Source organism: Bidens hawaiensis, unplaced genomic scaffold (assembly GCF_021521415.1).
Source record: "Bidens hawaiensis isolate Kalapana, Puna unplaced genomic scaffold, B.hawaiensis_p1.1 tig00018132_1, whole genome shotgun sequence".
Lineage (NCBI taxonomy): Eukaryota > Viridiplantae > Streptophyta > Magnoliopsida > Asterales > Asteraceae > Bidens > Bidens hawaiensis.
The window spans coordinates 112,899-132,167 of NW_027492740.1; the positions used below are offsets into that span (position 1 = coordinate 112,899).

General features: G+C 35.0%; 2 pseudogenes across 2 annotated transcripts; one reads left to right on the forward strand and one right to left on the reverse strand.

The window, feature by feature from the left end:
• The first annotated feature begins 8,803 nt into the window (after positions 1-8,803).
• LOC143555458 (ACT domain-containing protein ACR3-like) lies at positions 8,804-14,759 on the forward strand (annotated as a pseudogene). The gene is made up of 8 exons (XR_013139207.1): positions 8,804-8,823; positions 9,655-9,869; positions 9,934-9,980; positions 10,401-10,515; positions 10,711-10,778; positions 12,505-13,123; positions 13,322-13,426; positions 14,280-14,759. The product of XR_013139207.1 is annotated as an ACT domain-containing protein ACR3-like (transcript).
• Positions 14,760-15,403: 644 nt separating this feature from the next.
• LOC143555459 (zinc finger CCCH domain-containing protein 48-like) lies at positions 15,404-17,967 on the reverse strand (annotated as a pseudogene). The gene is made up of 8 exons (XR_013139208.1): positions 16,941-17,967; positions 16,767-16,862; positions 16,587-16,676; positions 16,397-16,498; positions 16,162-16,307; positions 15,895-16,074; positions 15,708-15,805; positions 15,404-15,623 (listed from the first exon to the last, which is right to left on the reverse strand). The product of XR_013139208.1 is annotated as a zinc finger CCCH domain-containing protein 48-like (transcript).
• Between the last annotated feature and the right edge of the window lie 1,302 nt (positions 17,968-19,269).

Consider the following 19,269-nt stretch of genomic DNA (forward strand, 5'->3'; position numbering starts at 1 on the left):
TCCTCTCCAAACATAGGGTCAAATTCTGGATCCTCATGACATATATCAATCTGGTCTTGTTGTTCAACAACACCAACATTATTCTCTTCTTGAACATTCACATTTGCATCCTGTTTGTCTTGTTCCACAACTACCTCATTTGTGCTATCTTGCCATTCCAACAACAACATTTTCTTAACTGAGTTTGCTTTATCTAGTACGACCTCACTTGCAAGAAACTCCTCATCTGTTATCTCTTCAATGGTAAACTTTGAGGGTGAGCAGAAGTATGTGTGTATAGAGGTGAACTCATGCTCAACATACACATTCATTAACTGATTAAAAGCTCCAATATACTTAGCAAATCCCCTAACATCATCATCACTTCCCAAAGCTCTAAGCCCCCAATCCAATTCTGAACCCGGTACTACATAATGGTAGAATCTAACCTTATCTGTAGGATAGGATAATTCAAGCAAGATTCGATCAAGCTCGTGAACTGAAAACTTGTCAATATCTAGCATGTCAACATAATGGACAACGGCTCTCTTATAAACCCGTCCTGGAAATTTAGTGAAACTGCCACCATGGTGCATCTTGATCGTGAACAAATGTGGATTATTTACTATACAAACAAGATTAAACAGCTGTTAGTTAAATAAACCCAATTATAAACCCTAAAGTTTTAACTTACCATAAAACGCATCAGCATTTGATTGTTCATCAGCTTCACGAATGTAGAATGGAGGATGAGGAGGATCATCCATCTTACGTGTTTAAGTTCTGAGAATGATGTGCAATTGATTGAAGCCCTAATTGATTAGTCGCGTCGGACACACGAGGGTTTAAGGTTTTTGATCGCCGGGAATTGATTCGATCGACAGGGAGGGGGAAGAGTGATACAGAGGCTTAGTTGCAGAGATATAAGAAAGGACAAAAATGCCCTCACATGCGTCTCACGTGAGGGCATTTAACTGACTTTTTCTAACCCAGTTAGCGTAAAGGACAAAACTTGTAGGAAAAAAAAGTTTAAAGTACACCGCCTGCAAGGAAACTTAGAAAAGGACACGAACCGAAATTTGGCTTATTTTAAAGGACAAAATTTGTAATTCTGTCTAGAATTTATATTGTCATAAATGGTGGATCAAATGTATGGCCAGGGGCTGCATCCCCTTAAATCTATAGTTTTCTTTATAAATTTCTAATATACTAGACCTAAAGATCCAAGTGTCTCATCCAAGAACTTAATATGGACCACACAATCACTTAAATGAGTATAGAGTATATGACTTGGATTAAATAGATAAGAAAATGAATTATGGGAGAAAATAAAGATGTGTGATGATTACACTATTGTAAACGTTAGTTATACCTATGTAAAAAGTCTATTTGTATGTAAAAAATATTGGAATGTGATCCTCATACACCACCCCCCATATGTTCATACAACTCGTATAGACCTATACGGGCTGTATAGGCTACGAATGACTGACATGGGAAAAAATCAACTTTTTGCAGCATATACGATCGTACAGCACTATACGGCTCGTATAGTCATTAAATGACTCCGTATTGCTTCCTGACAAACCATAAAACCTACACGGTCGTATAGGGCTATACGACAGTAAAGAAAATATTTGAAGAAAAATTCAAACTGTCTTTTGACCACTGTAAATCGCTTTCGAAAAACGCCTATACGAGCCGTATAGATTATTGTGTATGGACTATTATAAAGTGTAACATAATATAATTTTAAACGAGTGTTTTTAGAGTACAACTATAAATTAATTAACCAAACGTGTTATGTAAGTATTAACAGACAATTTATTTTATTCTAAAATATCATATCATTCAACTTTTCAATATAAAGCATAATTCTATATAAATGAAACAACACATGAAAAGATCGAAAAGGAGAATGACTAAAATTGATAAAAAAAATATGGTGCAAGTCAGATAATATATCTGGATGATGACTATGTATGATGTTAAAGTCATAAATCATATATATTAAATATACGGTTATCAAAAGTTTTTTTCAAAAAAATTGTCTATAGGCTATGAATATGATTCGTAAATCACAAATTTATTAAATATATGAAATCGATTTTGTATCTTCCCCTCTCCCTCTCAAAAATTTCCAAAAAAAAAGTCATGGTCCCACTACTGCCTTCAACTTCCCTTGATTTCCGAACCCTAAATCAACCAACGTATCTCTAAATATAATATTTGCTCAGTAGCTATAACATTAATAATCAATCGAGGTTTTTCCGTTTGACCTCATCAACCCTAACCGAAACATCGATACGGCAGCCGGCAAACCACCATCGGTTCGACTTTTGATTCATGGTCTACTTTCTGTTCACGCAATCAGGTAACAAAAATCTAAATTGTGTTGATTAGATGTTGTTATGCTCATAATCAATATTTTATAAATCATTTGTTTTTGGCGATATATCTACAATTGGCAAATTTATGTCAAAGAATGCGATCTAAGCTTTCAATTGTTATTCGTATCAGGGGTTATTATTTTCTTTGAACAAGCTTTCCAGACAAGGCTAAGACGGGAAATATCATTGTCACAGTCTTGTGGTGCTTGCAGATGTGTGCGGCGGCATACCTGAAACAGGGAGACGCAGGACTGAGATATGTGGTAAGCGATTTGATTCTTCCTCAATTTCACATTCATAGTTAATTGTTAAACTAAGAAATTTGGACATAGTTATAGGGTTTTTTTTTCCTTTTAATTCTGTTATGGTGCACCACACAGGTTACACTTGTGTTTAATTACTAAAATTATGAAAACTTGCAACAATGTGCTTATGATAATTACAAAATTATATTAATATACTGAACTAGTTTGAAAGTATAACATATAGTCAACTATCATGTTATTGCTGACTACGTCACCTAGTGTAGCCCTTTTATGAAATTTTGTTGAACAAATTAGAACAAAACCCTTTGGACATAGTTTATATACAGTTTGAATGGCAATCATACTAGTTTTCCCATGAAACCATAAAATTTACTTTATTTTATAATTTCAGTACTTTGAATTTTGATAACAATAGTATTTAGTATATGTATGCTTTATCTATGCATATGTAGGGACTTAATATTCGTTTTTACATGTCTTCGCTTCTGAGTATTTGCATGTTTGTAAAATATCTAGCGGAGCCATAATAAGCTCCATGGATGTGTGACAATGGGATTTGGTATTGATCTATTTGGATATGATAACTGTAGAGTTAAAACAGAGGTATCCTTCCTTTCAAATTGATAGCAGTTGTGCTAGAACATAACTTATGACAATGTCTGAGCTTTAAAACTTGTTCAAGTTGTTTATTTTAGAGAATGGAGTTGGTTTACCTCAACTTCAAAATTAACTTTTTCAAGTTGTATCAACTTTTGACAATTTTTCAACATATAAATAAATTAGTGTGCTTTGAGAAATTTCCAGTTCATGTAGCAAGGACATGTGTGTATCAATTAGTGCAAACAAGCCGAGCCGGCTTGTGAGCTACTCAAGATTGGATTATCAAAAGCATAAAGTGAGCCAAGCTTAAGTTAGCTCGAGCCTTAAAAGAAACTTCTCTATTAATCCAGCCCGAGCTCGAGCCTAAACGAGGCAATAAGAAAATATATAAAATTAAATGAAAATGTTATAAAATAATTATTAAATAATAAACGAGTCTAGTCGAAGTTGAAAAACGTCTCACGAGCCGAGCTCAAGCTTTTGAAAAAGAGCTCGCAACAAGCTAAACCGAGCTAGAGCTCAACAAAAAATATAAGTTATCTTATATGTAACTAGTCAACCTCGGGCTCCGGTCGGCTTGCTTATACCTCTACATGTATGTTATCATTTTCTACAAGAAAAGGAATTTTAATTGGCCTAACTAGTGTTTCCTTTTTTTGATGTATGTTTCATTAACAGTGTGATTTCTCACATCGAGATTTGTTTAGCGTAACATTTTTATATAAAGTTGTGTATTAAAGTTATATATTTAATTGATTCCAACACCTGAACACCCTTTGACTTGTGTAATGAGAATTCTTCTTCTTTTTTTATTTCACTTTATTTGTATAATGTTTTGGATCAGAATTGCAAGATGTTCTCGAGGCACTCTCAACTGTACAGGTATGTTTAAACATTTCATAGCCATTGTAAAAAAAAATTTCGGCATGCCTTTTTTACTGTGTATAGACAAACATTAAAAAGAAGACAATATGAAAATGGAATAAATTCGTGTTGTTTCATTGGCACCATGTTAATTCTAATTTTCTTGTTATCGGTTTAGGGTTTAAGAATTATTATCTAAATTGTTTCATCACTTAATTTTATACTGTACTCGTTGAAAGTAATCGTTTATACAATTTTATTTATAATATTTATTTTATATATATAACAATATAGGTGATTTTTGACATGTTTCATATTGGCTCAGCTTGGTATCAATTATTGTTTTAATGATATCTTATGTTTGGTTTATGGATTTGATTGGGAACTGATAGGAACCACAATGCTTGAGCGCACACAGTCAAAGCGGGTACGACAAGTTTTTATCTACCCAGGTGAACTAATAAGGTTTGTATTCTTTTTTAGTAAAAGAACTGTTTAACATTGAGTCTGGTCTTGTTTTATCTCCATTGTTTGAATCTGTGATTTAAAAAGGGATTTTAGGGGAAAAAAGTGGAGGTTAGTGCTGAACTCTTAAACTCTCTATATCATCATAATGGTGTTGTGTCTAGCATATCGTGTCTCATCAGTAAATTGTTTCTTTAAAAATATAGTTAGGTATGGGAAATTCTGGATTGAGTGATTACAAATATGTGTGGGTGACCAGATGGGCTATTTTCCACAATTCAAGATTGTATCGGTGCATCCATCGCATGGCCTTGTCCATTCATCTCGGTATGTATTTGTTAAACTTGTGATACGAATAATTGTAATAACATGGAACTTAATGCTTATACATGGATGGTTTATTTGTAGGTAGTCTGTTAGGATTGAGGACGCATGATGACTCCGGATTTTATGGTGCTTGTTTCTTTTATTGCTTTTAATTTTTTTGTTGAATGTCACAAGAGTTTATGTTGGACAATGTTATAACTTAATTATGTTTAGTGTTTTCGTTATGAACAAGCTTATTTAATATAATGAAATTTTATTTCTTTCAATATTTAGATTCCATAACCGTATCGTAAAATTGTGTGTGTGGACGTTTAAAAAAGGGTTGTATAATATGATTTGTAAAAGTGTTATAATATGTTTTTTAGGACGTTGTATAAGTTGTTCATAGACATATTATGCGACCATAAAATTTAGTTTCAAATCTTGTTTGGGATATTTGGACCCTTTTCTTGGTACTATAACGTTCCATCATAAGGATCCTATAAATTAATTTTTAAGGACGTTTGTATGTGTATCAAAAGTTTGTAATTAGGCAAGCACATGTCAGAACATTGCAAAAGTGTCCTAATATGTTTTTATTTGGACGCTTTTTGGGTTGTTATCGGATATATTATGCGACCATAAAATTGGTTTGATAATCTTATTTGGGATATCGGGACTTTTTTCTTGGTACTAAAGTACCTATAATGTTACATCATAAGGGTCCTATAAATTAATTTTTAAGGACGCTTGTATGTGTGAAAAGATTAAATGTAGGTAAGCACATGTTAAAACATTGTAAAAGTGTCCTAATATGTTTTTATTGAGACGCTTTTTGGGTTGTTAATGGATATATTATGCGACCATAAAATTGGTTTCATAATCTTATTTGGGATATTAGGACGCTTTTTGAGTTCCGAGACTTATTACGACCCCTTTACATGAAACGCTTTTCTCGTTGATCATATTAAATGAAAGGTCCTATAAAATAGCATTTTAGGACACTTTTGTGTGTACTAAAAAGCCTTTTTTGTTGTAGTGCCACAAATAGCCGCAACGAGACCATGTACAATTGATCGAGAAATTGATACATAAATCCAAATCTCTGCCTGAACAAGGTGACACTTGGTGTCATCGTGTAAAGTTTTCAATCTCGTGATTATCGTTTAAAACTTTTTGGTTTATACTAATTCATACTACATGGTATTAAATTAAGTGCTTAATACTAGGAAGCTCGTAATTTGTTAACTTGCAAGGTGAGACATTCAAGTTCTCGCACAACTCATATTTGTGTGAGACAACCAGTTTTTCAACACTGTCATTGAGATTTTTAAACCTGTATAACTCATGTCAGAGTAACAGTCGAAATGTTTTCAAACGGTTTTCATTACATAAAAGTGATTAAGTCTTTGTAGACTTACGAGATGGTTACCACTAGTATTGTGGTTTTGTATACAATATTTATTTATATCATTACTTATTGGACATAGAGTTAGCCAATAAGTAATATGACCACAGTAATAGATACAGTCGAGTGACGAATACTTTTTGGTAATTTGTAAGCAGACAAATGTGAAGTCATCTTAATGTTGTACTATAAAAATGTGTAATTTATAAATAAATGTACTTACCAGTATTTTTAGTATTTTTCGCTGATCAAATATTTTTAAACATGTTTCAGGTGACTTGTTGTGAAAGAAACAGGATTAGGTTCACTGAGCACCTGAGCTTAAATAAGTTGCATGCCACCAGATTGAATAAATATGTTCTTTTTTGTAAATTAGTATTTATCTCTATAAAACTTATGTTTGTATAAAAATGAGTCTTGTTTCCAGTTTATGAAATAAAAATCACGGTGTTTTTTATACTCTGATGATTTTCCTAACTACGGTCTTGATGAATTTTTTCTGCTGCTAAATATTATAAATGAACACTGTACCATAATCGCGTTCACAGCCCCCGCCCAGGATATAGGGTCGGGGGTTGTGACATTGTGGTTTGGAAAGGTTTTAGGCGTTAAAATGTTTGTGTCATGATAAAGACGTCACACCGCGACGCATGGTCTTAAAGACTTCAAACTTTAATTAAATACTTAACATTAATGTCAGGACAAACTTAAATTTAGTATATTAAATCTCGAGAAAAGTAAGTATGAGTTAATTATTATTTGTACCCCCTCTGGTCAACATAAAATGCAGGAAGCGACCCCTAACTTCATTTTCTGGAAATCCACATGTTGACTACAAACCTTGGTAATTTTGAGCCCCGACGTTAATTTAACCGTTTCATCATCGTACTCAGTATATCCCACCAATAGCAATGCTATGGTAGGGTCCTGAGGGGGGTAAGATGTAGACAGCCTTACCTCTACCACATAGGGATAGAGAGGCTGCTTCCGGTGAGACCCCTGGCTCAATAGTAGTTTTGCATCAAGCCTTTGGACATAAGACACATAACACTCAATCATCAGGACACCGGCTGATTGGTGCATGTGCCCTTATCTTTCGGCTACCAACGCCACCACATGATGCCTGATACCTTCCGCCGCTTTTAACGTTATTTTCACGAAATTAGTAAAATAACGTCAAAATTAGTGCAATTTAACCGTTTGTTGACTGCAAACCCATGCAAGGTAAAAATGAAATCAACTTTTATTTCATGTGTTGTTTTTTTTACCTTATTTGATTGCATTAATTGTTAACTTTTTACTCACGACGTTATCTAAATTAACCTAAGATTTAACTTCTTTTATAATATAGTTTTTTATAAGAAACTCAAAACCTATATTGTCGATAAAAATATACAGGTTACTATAGGCAAAAAGGTCACCCATGTCTGCAATCGCAGACAACGTTGATGACTCGGCTCGCGCCAATTTTAAGGAAAACCCACCGCCCGAGTGACAACTATGGTAAAATCCCTGGCTTGCACACGACATTTTGTCACAAATGAGAGTCGAACCGGAGAGAAAATCACCGCGTACCACTAAAGCACCGCTCCTTTAGTTCAACATCATTATCGTGTTTCCAGTAAATCAGTTGGTAAAGAAAGCTAAGTAATATATAATTGAGATTTGAGAATGTAAAAAAATCTTCTTATTGTGACCCTTCATAAAAGTCTGGTTTCGTCGACCTAACACGGAAAGTGTGTGTATATACATTTATAAAGAGAATTTAAAATTAAACATTAACATTTAAACACGTTATAATTAAATCCGCAAACCTTTTTTATAAAACTCGTTAAGGGGCTATTTGAAAACCCATCACCCGAGCCGCTAAAAGGGCCAACCAATTCAAAAAGCTCCGTTCAATATATTTATAAATTTGAGGCTCATCATGATTCAAAGTTGACAATTAGTGAACCTAACACACTTTGATGCTCACTAATCCAGGTGTAGCATCTTAATGAAATAATTAAAAAGTTACCAAACAACCCTCTAAATTGTTTTTATAAAACTTATCAAATAATTAGCCCATCGGCCAATTGTCCAGTTAAAAACCTAAAAACAACAAACATAGCCTGATACATGTTTTATTGTATTATCACAATTATCTTCAATCTATTAAAAAAAAGTTATACATACACAAGTCCGTTTTTAATACTCGCCATGAACACCCCGAAATCTCAAACGTCTTAATAATAATTCTGTTTCTCATTTTCCTACAAACTCGCGCCAAAGCCAACAGCAATTAACAAATACATAGAAAAATAAGATACATACACACACATGTGTGTGTATATATAAATATGTATATAGAGAGAGAGAGAGAGAATATAAGCACCTTGTAGTGAGAGAGAGAGAGAGAGAGAGAGAGAGTGGAAAGAGCACTGGTATATATAAGTGCTCTTCCGACGTCGAAAGCACCAAAATATTTGTTTTGCTTTTGTCCTTTTCACCTTTTCAAAACTCTCATATGCTTCCACTTGATTCCACCATTGCCCAAGATCAAAAGGTTTGTTCGTTCGTTCCATCACACTGTTTTCCTCTATTGATTTCGTTTGCGTCTTGTTGTTTTACAAGGTTAATTTGAGTTTATCTGTAAACCGGATATATATTTATTCGCTTTGTGTTAGTTTAATTGTATTCTGTACCGTACGAATTAGGTTTACGGAATTTGGAGATCCATTGTGTTGTTTTTTCACGCAAATAGGTAACTGTTACTACTACTGCGACTACTTGTTCTGGTTTTGAAATGTGTGTTTATATTTATTATAACCTCGGTTAGGGTAAAAAGTAATTTGACTTTGATAAGTTGTGTAGAAGTTGCTGTAAAAGTAAATTCTGACGGATTCATATCTTATAAAGTTAGTTTTTTTAATTATCTGATTGTGTGTACCGTTATGACCCCACGATCTATGAATGTTATTTTTTAAATGATTTAGTTTTTCTATCCAAAATAAGCTAGCGGCGCAGCTTGTTGCTTGTCTGCCTTTTAGTGAGATGTAAACGCTACTCTTTGATAAATCATGCTATACAAATGATTGATGATTCTGATTGTTCTTGTCGCTTTAATCAGTTTCATAATGCTATATTAATAACATGTCTAGATCTGTTGATCTATTGATAAGTGTTGTTGTTCCAAATTGTTGGTTAATTAGAAAAATGTTGTAAGAAACTACGGATTTTTAAAATTTGATGGTTTCTTGAAAAGCATTTGTTAGCGTAGACTTGAAGTCCTCATCGATTGCTCTGTTTTCAAATTTCTTACACATAAACTACTCATGATATTTTTGAGATTTATCTTCAGGTTTATTTATTAAACTGTTGAGGGCATTACTCATAGGTACTGAATGAAGTGTGCAGATGGTAACCAGCATGTGATCTGCCATTTGCCAAACACATTTTTACGTATGCAGTGAAAATTATGTAATTACAAGCATTCACATTGACAAAGAGGGTGATATCTCCATAAATTACACCCTCATCAATGGCCCCGGGAGGATTGCCTTACTTTGACCCTGACTACGAGAGCTTAAGCATAAGAATAAACCCTCCAAGGTTCTCTCTCTTTTCTTTTGTGCAAAATGACACTATTCTACTCACACGCGTTCTGTGTATGCAGGGTTTCTGTGGATAATGATAAGTTGTCGAGAGTGTACGTTAGTTAAGGTAATCTTGTGACTCGTTTATTAGGTGTTCTAACTTCTAATGCAGTAGAACTGAGATTCATAATGAATAACTAAATCAGATTCATTAATAAATAGTAAACAATCAGTTTTGACCAAGAGGGTGATTATATAGCAACTTTGTCTACTGTGGTTGATATCAGGGTACTGTCTATATTGAAAGTATGGAATATCGTAATGTTATGCATAATAAAGTTACAAGATGATAACATACCTTTACTATTTCTTGTCACAAACATTGAGTAGAAGTAATCTTCTGGAGCTCTCCAAGAGTAAAATTTTGACTGTATTGATGAAATAATACAGCACACCGGTGGCCTTAACTGTCTTATTAGATCTTTATGTCGTTTTCAAGAAACACCGAATCTCACTAGGTGGATTTTTGTTTATTTTTCCCTCACAGGTTGACAGTGTAAACAAACCAGGAATATTACTGGAAGTGGTCCAAATCCTTGCAGACCTTGATCTTATTATTACTAAAGCGTACATTTCCTCTGATGGTGGTTGGTTCATGGATGGTATGCGCACGTACATTTTAGAATGAAACTTGAACATGGATATGATATTACCGTACTTTCATATTTTTTCCATAAACCTTTATGTTGCATCGTTCTTTTTTCCAAATATATCATATTATGTAATGTTCCGTCTCTTGTTCACTTGCATAAATTGCTTCTTTTAAGTTGGTTATCTTTCCTGTTACTCTTTTGCAGTGTTTCATGTGACCGACCAAGAAGGAAATAAGATAACTGATAGGATGATGATCGAATACATAGAAAAGGTATGTCTCTTGATCAGCTTATATATTTGTATCTAAATCTTTCAGTTTGACATATATACTAGAACTTGATATCCACAAAAATGTCCTGCACGTTTACTAATGTTTTCTGATTGGCTGATTTGGATGGAATTTGATATCCAATGAGTCAAAGGGGTAAACCTTGTAGACTTGGTAGAAAATGACCTAACGTTAACCCGACCGACCTTATTAAAAGATCGTCTGTTCAGAACAGACTCGTTTTATCCATTATTTTTAAGCAAACAGATTATGGGGACATTTCAAATTGAGTGTTCTGTAAACTCTAGAACGGGCCCAATGCGGAAATGAAGTTGCAGTGTCATACTGTCCATGAGAACAATGCTAAAAACTCCAACCTTAAGATTAAAAACATCATATTTTTCTAGTAAATGCCATCATAATTGGTTATTTTAAAATAAGAGGATCTTCTTTTAGCTCTACTATTTGACAATGAAAGGGTTGGTTGTATGAAAAGATAGAAGATTCTTTCTTAGGAATAATTACTAATGTCACTATGGGCTAATAGGAATAACTTTATAACTCTCTCTCTCTCTATATATATATATATATATATATCTGTGTGTGTGTGTGTGAAGAATCTTTACAAACAATTCCTTTCAACTCTCTCTATATCTCTCTCTCACTCTATATGCATGTAATATGCTTTGATTAAAAACCTTTAATATGTTGAGAATAATAGTAGCCTTTGCATCTAATATCTTTTTTTTGTTACTCTAGTTAATTGATTTTAAAAATATAAAGTATATGTTCATAAGGCCCTGCTTGCGGTGCGCACATATAATGTATATATATGTGTGAAACCCTCGGGTGGGCAAAAGTGAAATTGCATTAATTTTGATGTTATTTTACTAATCTCGTGAAAATAACGTTAAAAGTGGCGGAAGGTTAATCAGGCATCATGTGGTGGCGTGGATAGCCGAAAGACAAGTGTACATGCACCAATCGGCGGTGTCCCGATGGTTGAGTGTTATGCGCCTTATGTCCAAGGCTTGATGCAAAACTACTATTGAGTCGGGGGGTCTCACCGGAAGCAGTCTCTCTATTCCTAAAGGGTAGAGGTAAGACTGTCTACATCCTACCCTCCTCAGACCCTACCACAGCTTTGCTATTGGTGGGATATACTGAGTACGAAAGTATATGTTTATATTAAATATCTCTTTCATCTCTGCCCTTTTCTCCTCCTTTATTATCTCCTTATTTGAAGTGTTCTTTGGTTAATTTGTTTCTCCGGAGACACGCAAAGTTGAAAACTTGAAAATCCATAAATATTTTTCTTCGTCTGTCTCCTCTCCCAGCCGAATTTTACTGGTAAAGAAAATTGAGAAGTGCACTGATGTATGATAAACTGAAACAAATTCAACTTGTAAATTACATAAAACATGTAATATGAACATGTGCATGTAATATATTGGCAAAATTTAATTTAGAAATGACATGCCATATTGTTTAAACATATTTTCACCAGAAAAAATATTTAAAATTTTAAAGTGTATGCAAAAAAGTTATATATTATTCTTTTCTGGTTAAACGGGCCATGTTGATGTTAACCTGCAAAATGCACGTGTTGTGTTCATGTGACACAATTTTCGGGTCCATGTAAAGTTTCCAGGTTCTGTCTTCGACCCACGAACTCGACCCCTATAGCAATGCTCGTATTATACTTCTGATGTGACTTTTTTGTTATTAGGCTCTGGGTCCGAAAGGCCACACTGCAAGCGAAACCAAGTCATGGTCCGCCAAACAGGTAGGGGTTCACTCAATGGGTGACTGCACTGCCATTGAGCTTGTAGGAAGAGACCGCCCGGGGACTATTATCCGAGATTTCAGCTGTAATTGCAAACCAACAATTCAATGTGGCAGCTGGTGAGGTCTGGACACACAACAGAAAAATCGCCTGCGTTGTTTACTTAAACGATGATACCACTGCTTCACATGATCCTGCACGTTTATCCGCTATGGAAGAACAACTCAAGCATATTCTCCGAGTGTGTGGAGACGATGATGATAAAGTGGCAGCTCATACTAATTTCTCAATGGGGTTGACTCACATTGACCGGCGGTTACACCAGATGTTGTTTGCTGAAATGGATTATGAAGTCAAAGGGTTGGCTTCTGAGGCTGATTGTGCTGGTTTTCTGGAGTTAAAGATTTCAGTTGACCGGTGTCTGGAGAAGGATTACTCGGTGGTGACTGTACGGTGCAGAGATCGGCCCAAACTTATGTTTGATATTGTTTGCACACTCACAGATATGCAGTATGTTGTTTTTCATGCTACAATCTCATCTGATAGCCCCTATGCAACACAGGTATGCATGTGTTTCATATTTTTGAAACTTGTCTGCTTTCTTTTGGAGGTGATTGAATGTTATCTGATATCTCCTTGTGAGTTAGGAGTTTACTCCTTTGCAGCATTATCGTGATCTTCTATCGAAAATTTAAATATAGTTTTTTTGTAAATTTACATGTAGTGATGAAATTCGGGGTGTATTTTTATATGTTTTTAGGAGTATTATATCCGTCATGCGGATGGCTCCCCGGTCAACACTGAAGGAGAGGAGGAAAGAGTTATCAGGTGTATTGAGGCTGCAATTCTGCGAAGAGTAAGCGAGGTAAGCAATATTAACTTATTAGCCTCGTGTGTGTGTGTAATATATTATAATATAACACGAAATTCAGGGGTTTGGGTTTGATGTAAACTATAAACGGATTTGGGTTAGTTTCGGGTTGAAAACCCTTTAAGCTAAACGGGTCGTGTTCAGGTTAAGCCGACGGGTTCTCAGGTTGACTGTTTAACCCGTTTATTTCTTTTAAATGTGTTTTATGTAATAAATTAAATTGGTTGGGGATCTTATGCCAAAGTGTAAAGCTAATAAGAAAATGGACAAAAGATTTTATAATAAAAAACATAATTGTTTTATATAAATTTGTATATGTTTATTGTTTGCTGTAAAAATGTAATGTGAATCTGGGGGGGTCACTCCGCTAAAATGGGTGTCATGTTCGGGTTCACGTGTTTGACACGATTTTCGGGTCTAGATCATGTTCAATTTTCGGGTTTGTGTTGTTTTAAGCTTGCCAACGCGCGAAAACGACCCGTTTAGTTAGGATTGCTGACCTGCTAGCATTTTCTAGTCAATTTTTAAAATATTTTTATAAATAACTACATGTTAGTTATGATTGCAGTAATAATCTAAATCCTTCAGTAACGCGGTTTGAGATGTATACATTAAGAGTAAACTCGGTGCGACTTTTAGCCCATTACTCTTTTACTTAATTGTTTTGATTTGACCCGTTTTAGATAACACGCGACATTATTGTATTAAAATAGATGTATATGACCAATGGCCATCTAAGTTGAATGATTAAAAAAATTGGATTATTATTACTATAAAAGCATAGATTTTGTAACCTGTCTTAATTATTTATTTCGCAATAACCTCGCGGATGACATTGATGATAAAGGGTCTTAGCCTAGAGCTATGCGCAAAAGACCGTGTCGGACTGCTTTCAGAAGTAACACGAGTCCTGCGGGAAAACGGGCTGTCAGTGTCAAGAGCGGGCGTTACAACAGTCGGGGAACAAGCCGTGAACATATTCTATGTTAGAGATGCTTCTGGGAATCCAGTAGACACGAAAACTATTGAACGGCTCAGAAAGGAAATCGGGCACACGATGATGCTTAATGTTAAGAGATCTCCTTCGACTTCAAACTCGACCCCGCCCCAGGCAAGTAATAAGCCTAGCTTTTCGTTTGGGAGCTTATTTGAACGCTTTTTGCCTTCTTGACACTTTGTTGATGGATTATGTGTTTCATGTGTGTATAGAATAATAATGATAATAATATTTGGCATACAATATATAGCTTGTGAACAATGCCATCTTGTATATTGTCTCCCTTTGTGAACTATGTTACTCTTGTTTGGTTTTGGTATGTATTAAAGTCCTAAGTTGAGCTTTTTTTTTGTGTTCTTATATACTTTATCATGAGTTTCAAATTATAAAAATCTAAGCCCAGCAAACCAGGCAGGTCAAACGACGGTTCGGAGCAATATGATTTATGAGTTTGGGTCAAAACGGCCATTTTAGAAGAGTATCAGTTTAGCCAGCCAAAACGCTCTTTGGCCAGACTAGGGTTATGTTGAAATGAGTCGTTTTAGAAAACAAAAAAAAAAAACAAAATAAGTTCACTCGCTATATTTTTTCATGGTGGCTAGTGGTGACTGTGAAGGTGGCTATGGTCAGGGAATGAGGCACAGCAGCAATGGGCGTTTCGGTGGTAGTGGGAGTGTCAGTGGTGGCAATTATATGGTAGAGTGGTGGCCATGATGGTGGCACCGGCGTTGGGGCGGTGAAGGTGTCACAGGTGGTGGAGCAGCAGACACGATGAGTGGGTGTTGGAGACAAAACAGTAGTCATGGTGAATGGTGTTAACACACATACGTGTTCGTTTTGAACCAATTAGATGGCGATAAAAATCTTTGGCACCCGATTAGAAAACCGTCTCCCATACTACTTGGGCACGTGCTTGATTCAAAATTTAGCAGCAAAGGGCATACTAACTAATATGATACAAATACTCAAAAATATGAATTGCATTCATTCAAATAATCGTCAATTTACAAGTTGTTTCACTAATTTATAACTTCATCTAAACTCTTTTCTTGTTGAGTTCACTTGACAGATTCTCCATTTGGTTTCCATACAGAAACTAAGCCTGCTGCATCACCGGTAAAGAATAGGCTCTCGGGACCAACTTGGATTGCCTTAACATCGTGTCTTGAATATATTCTACCCCTTTCAGCAAACCTAAATAATAAAAAAAACAAAAAAGGTTTAATTTTCAATGCCAACAACCTCCACATTAAGTTATGCATAAAGTGTGAAACTTACGAGGGCAAATCAAATATGCGAACGCCATCGTCTTTGCATGAACATAGCAATAACGGCTTTTCCTCAGCATCATGTGTCCCACAAAAGGCAAGAACACCCTGCAATAATCAAGAAATCGAAACCATTAAACCACATGTTATGATTATGTTCCACAAAAAGAGAAAACACGACTTAATTAACAACTTACATTATCCAAATTATGTTTAAAAACTTCCTCAATGTTGCCACTTGCAGTTGCAGCCCAAACCTTGATTGTTTTGTCCAATGAACCAGAAAACAAATACTGATCCCAACAAATGACATTCGTCACGTCACTCGTATGTGCACTGAGAACATGTTTACACTCCAAGGATTCAGCGTCCCATACCTTCAAAAGAAAAAGAACCACAATCAGTAAACGTAATGATAAGATTTTTTAAAAATACAATCTTTTTTAATGTTTACAGAAACATACTCAAATAGTGCGGTCGGCAGAACCAGAAAAGAGCTGCTTAGTTCCTACAATGAGAGAAAGTACAGATCCAGTGTGACCCTTCAAAAAGTCGCTTCTTCTGCGAAACTGTTTTTAGAAGTGGATTTCCATGATAAAATAGTACCATCCTGCACCGAAGTTCAAAATTTACAACTGATGAGATATATACGAGTAAATAATTAGATTACTTAAAAAATGACTAAATTTTTTATTTTACCTCCATCCCGGCAAAGAGAGTGTCTTCAAACTTGGTAATTGCATTAACCATTCCACCACTTGCTTGGATAACTACTGTTGTTTGAGTTTCGCGATTACAAGCCTGCCATAATCAATATCCCAATTAGTAACTACAACTCTACAAGCATTACACCATTACGTTTATTTAACAAATTAGTATTAAGACGTACCTTAATCATATTTTGAAGCCCAGCAAAGATCCATGGGCCTTGTTCAACCAAAGTCCCACATTCTTCATCAAAGTTGATAACATCCCCACACTGTAAGCACAAAATAACAGCATAAACATCAAGATATGTTGTATAAGCATAAAAGTAATACTTCACAATGCAAAAAGATTCAAAACCGACCTTTCCAGTATTACAATCCCAAACTCGAAGAGATTTGTCCTTGCTTGCACAATAAAGTGTGTTGGTTCCATGTGGTAATACAATCCCAGTTACGCCCTGAATACAAAAATTCAATTAATAAGTAGGTTCGTAATGTTAAACAAAGAAAAACAACTTGGTGGCATGTTTTAACACCTTTGAATGTCCTTCCAACTGGGCAATCAATGAAAGTCCATTATCCCCAAACCATGATTGCAAATTGTGGCACTTTTCGTCTTTGACACCATTTTCAGTCTTCTCATCACATTTAGTTTGACTTTGACCAGAACTTGGCAACACCTTTTGTTCTGTCTTCTTCATGACAATCTTATTGTGGTCACAGTTCTCTTTGTTCTTCACAAATGTCGGTTTGGGAGGTGAACTGTTCAACTTATAACTGTTGGGATTGTTCTTCACAAACGTCGGTTTGGGTGGCGAAGTGTTCAGCTTATTATAACTTTTGGGATTCTTCCAGACAAGACCAGACTTAACAGTGTCCGGTTTAGCTCGCTCCGGGTGCAAAAACTTGCAGGGATTTCTGGTGCATCTTCCTTCCAACCAATACTTGCAGATGACAGGAGCTTGATGATTTCTTCCAGCGTTGTTTTCTTGAGTCCTCCTTCCACCAAGTCTCTTGAACACGGAGTTGTCGGTCTTGATTGATAACCTCTTACCAGCAACCAATGCCATTCTAAATAATATGAAAACTAGTGATAATTAGCTCACCTTATTCAACAAAATCATTCAATCTTCCATATATCAAGTGCTGATCATCAGGTTTCAAAACGACAATCGCATAATCCAATAGTTCCAGAAGACCAATCAAATCTAGCATTTATCACAGACTTCCACCGAAACCGTTGAAAGCCAAGCGTACTAAATATGATCCAGTGATATCCCCAACGCCCAACCCAAACCCTAACCCTAACATTATCCAGCAATCAAAACAAACTTCCACCGAATCTGCCGATCGCCAGATGATAATATAATCAAATGGCATTCACAATCTAAACCCTAACCCTAACATTATTATCCAACAATCAACGCACAGCTGGTGAAAATAAACAAACAAAATCCTAAAAGCTAAACCTATCATATCCGGCCACCATCTGGAATCGTGAAAACTAGATCCAATCGTCCGTGGCAATCCGAAGAACTTGACGATTTGATTGATATACATGTGTATATTTTTATATATTTACAAGAGGAAAACACGAATCGAAGTCGCAATAAACTATTATTATTATCAAACCTGTTAATTAATAATCGCCTCTGGAGATATTGAACTGATGAAATCAGAATGCGTAAATTTTACGACTAGGGTTTCAAGGAGGATGTGAATTGTGATGAGAATAGAGTTTGGGTTTGCGTTATTTATATATGTATTGGCAACGGTTTTCAAAATTAAAGACGCGTCACATTTACGAACATGTTTTAAGTTTTAAGCTTTACTTGGAAGCTAAGGCCCGGTTCGAGATTTTTCGGTGTTAAACTTTTTTCCGGCGATAAAGTTTTCTGGCCCAGTTGGGTGAGGCCGGATAAATTAAATAGGTAATGTTAGTGTCATAACAAAAGTTCATTATTAACATTCAACAAAATACTAAGTAATTTTGAATTAAAAAGGTATTACATATTATGATCGCCCCTAGACGTTTTCATGTTTTGAAATGACTTTAAAAAGAACTCATTTCAATATTACAAATGCAAAACACACCATTTTATATAATCGTCACCCATCAAACAAAAAGTAACCTTGTTTTTTACTCATATAAATTTGATTATGTGAAAATCAAAATTAAAGAAAGATGGGTGGACTGGACGCAGTGACGAACTTAAACATTTTAATCGGGGCCAAAATATATGTAAGATTTGGACTTTTGGATTTGAAGAGACTACCAAATAGAACTAATATTTACTCAAACTTACTGAACTAACACTTAACATATAAGTGGTTGAACCAATAGGTTTTAATCAAGGGTCAAAATTAATAATTTAGAATTCATATTATATAATAATTTTGTTTACCATTGCTAAAAATTAAAAATAAGAAAAACTTAAAACGAAAGAAATCTAATGTTTTTTTTAAGTGTAGTTTGCTCGATTAGAATCACTATATTAAATGAAAATATTGAAGCCAATATAAATTATTTTGAACTCACCAGACAAAATAAATAATCAAATCAAAGGAGACGTGTAAAAAAAGTTTATTTATGTTGGGCTTAAAAAGGGCCCAAGGGTCAAAACAAAATAAACCGTAAATAATGATTCAGGAAGGACGAACAGCGCACATACTTCTTCCTTTTCATTTTTCACACCACCTTCAAATTCAAAACACAACAAATATACTTTTTTTTTCATACTTCTTTCACCTTTTTTAATGGGTTCGCTCGTCAAAAAAGAATCAGTTCGCTCGTTAATTCGACACTATAGTTGTATATAAAACCAAAAAAAGACTGGGTTTGGACGAACCCGGTAGCCAAGCAGT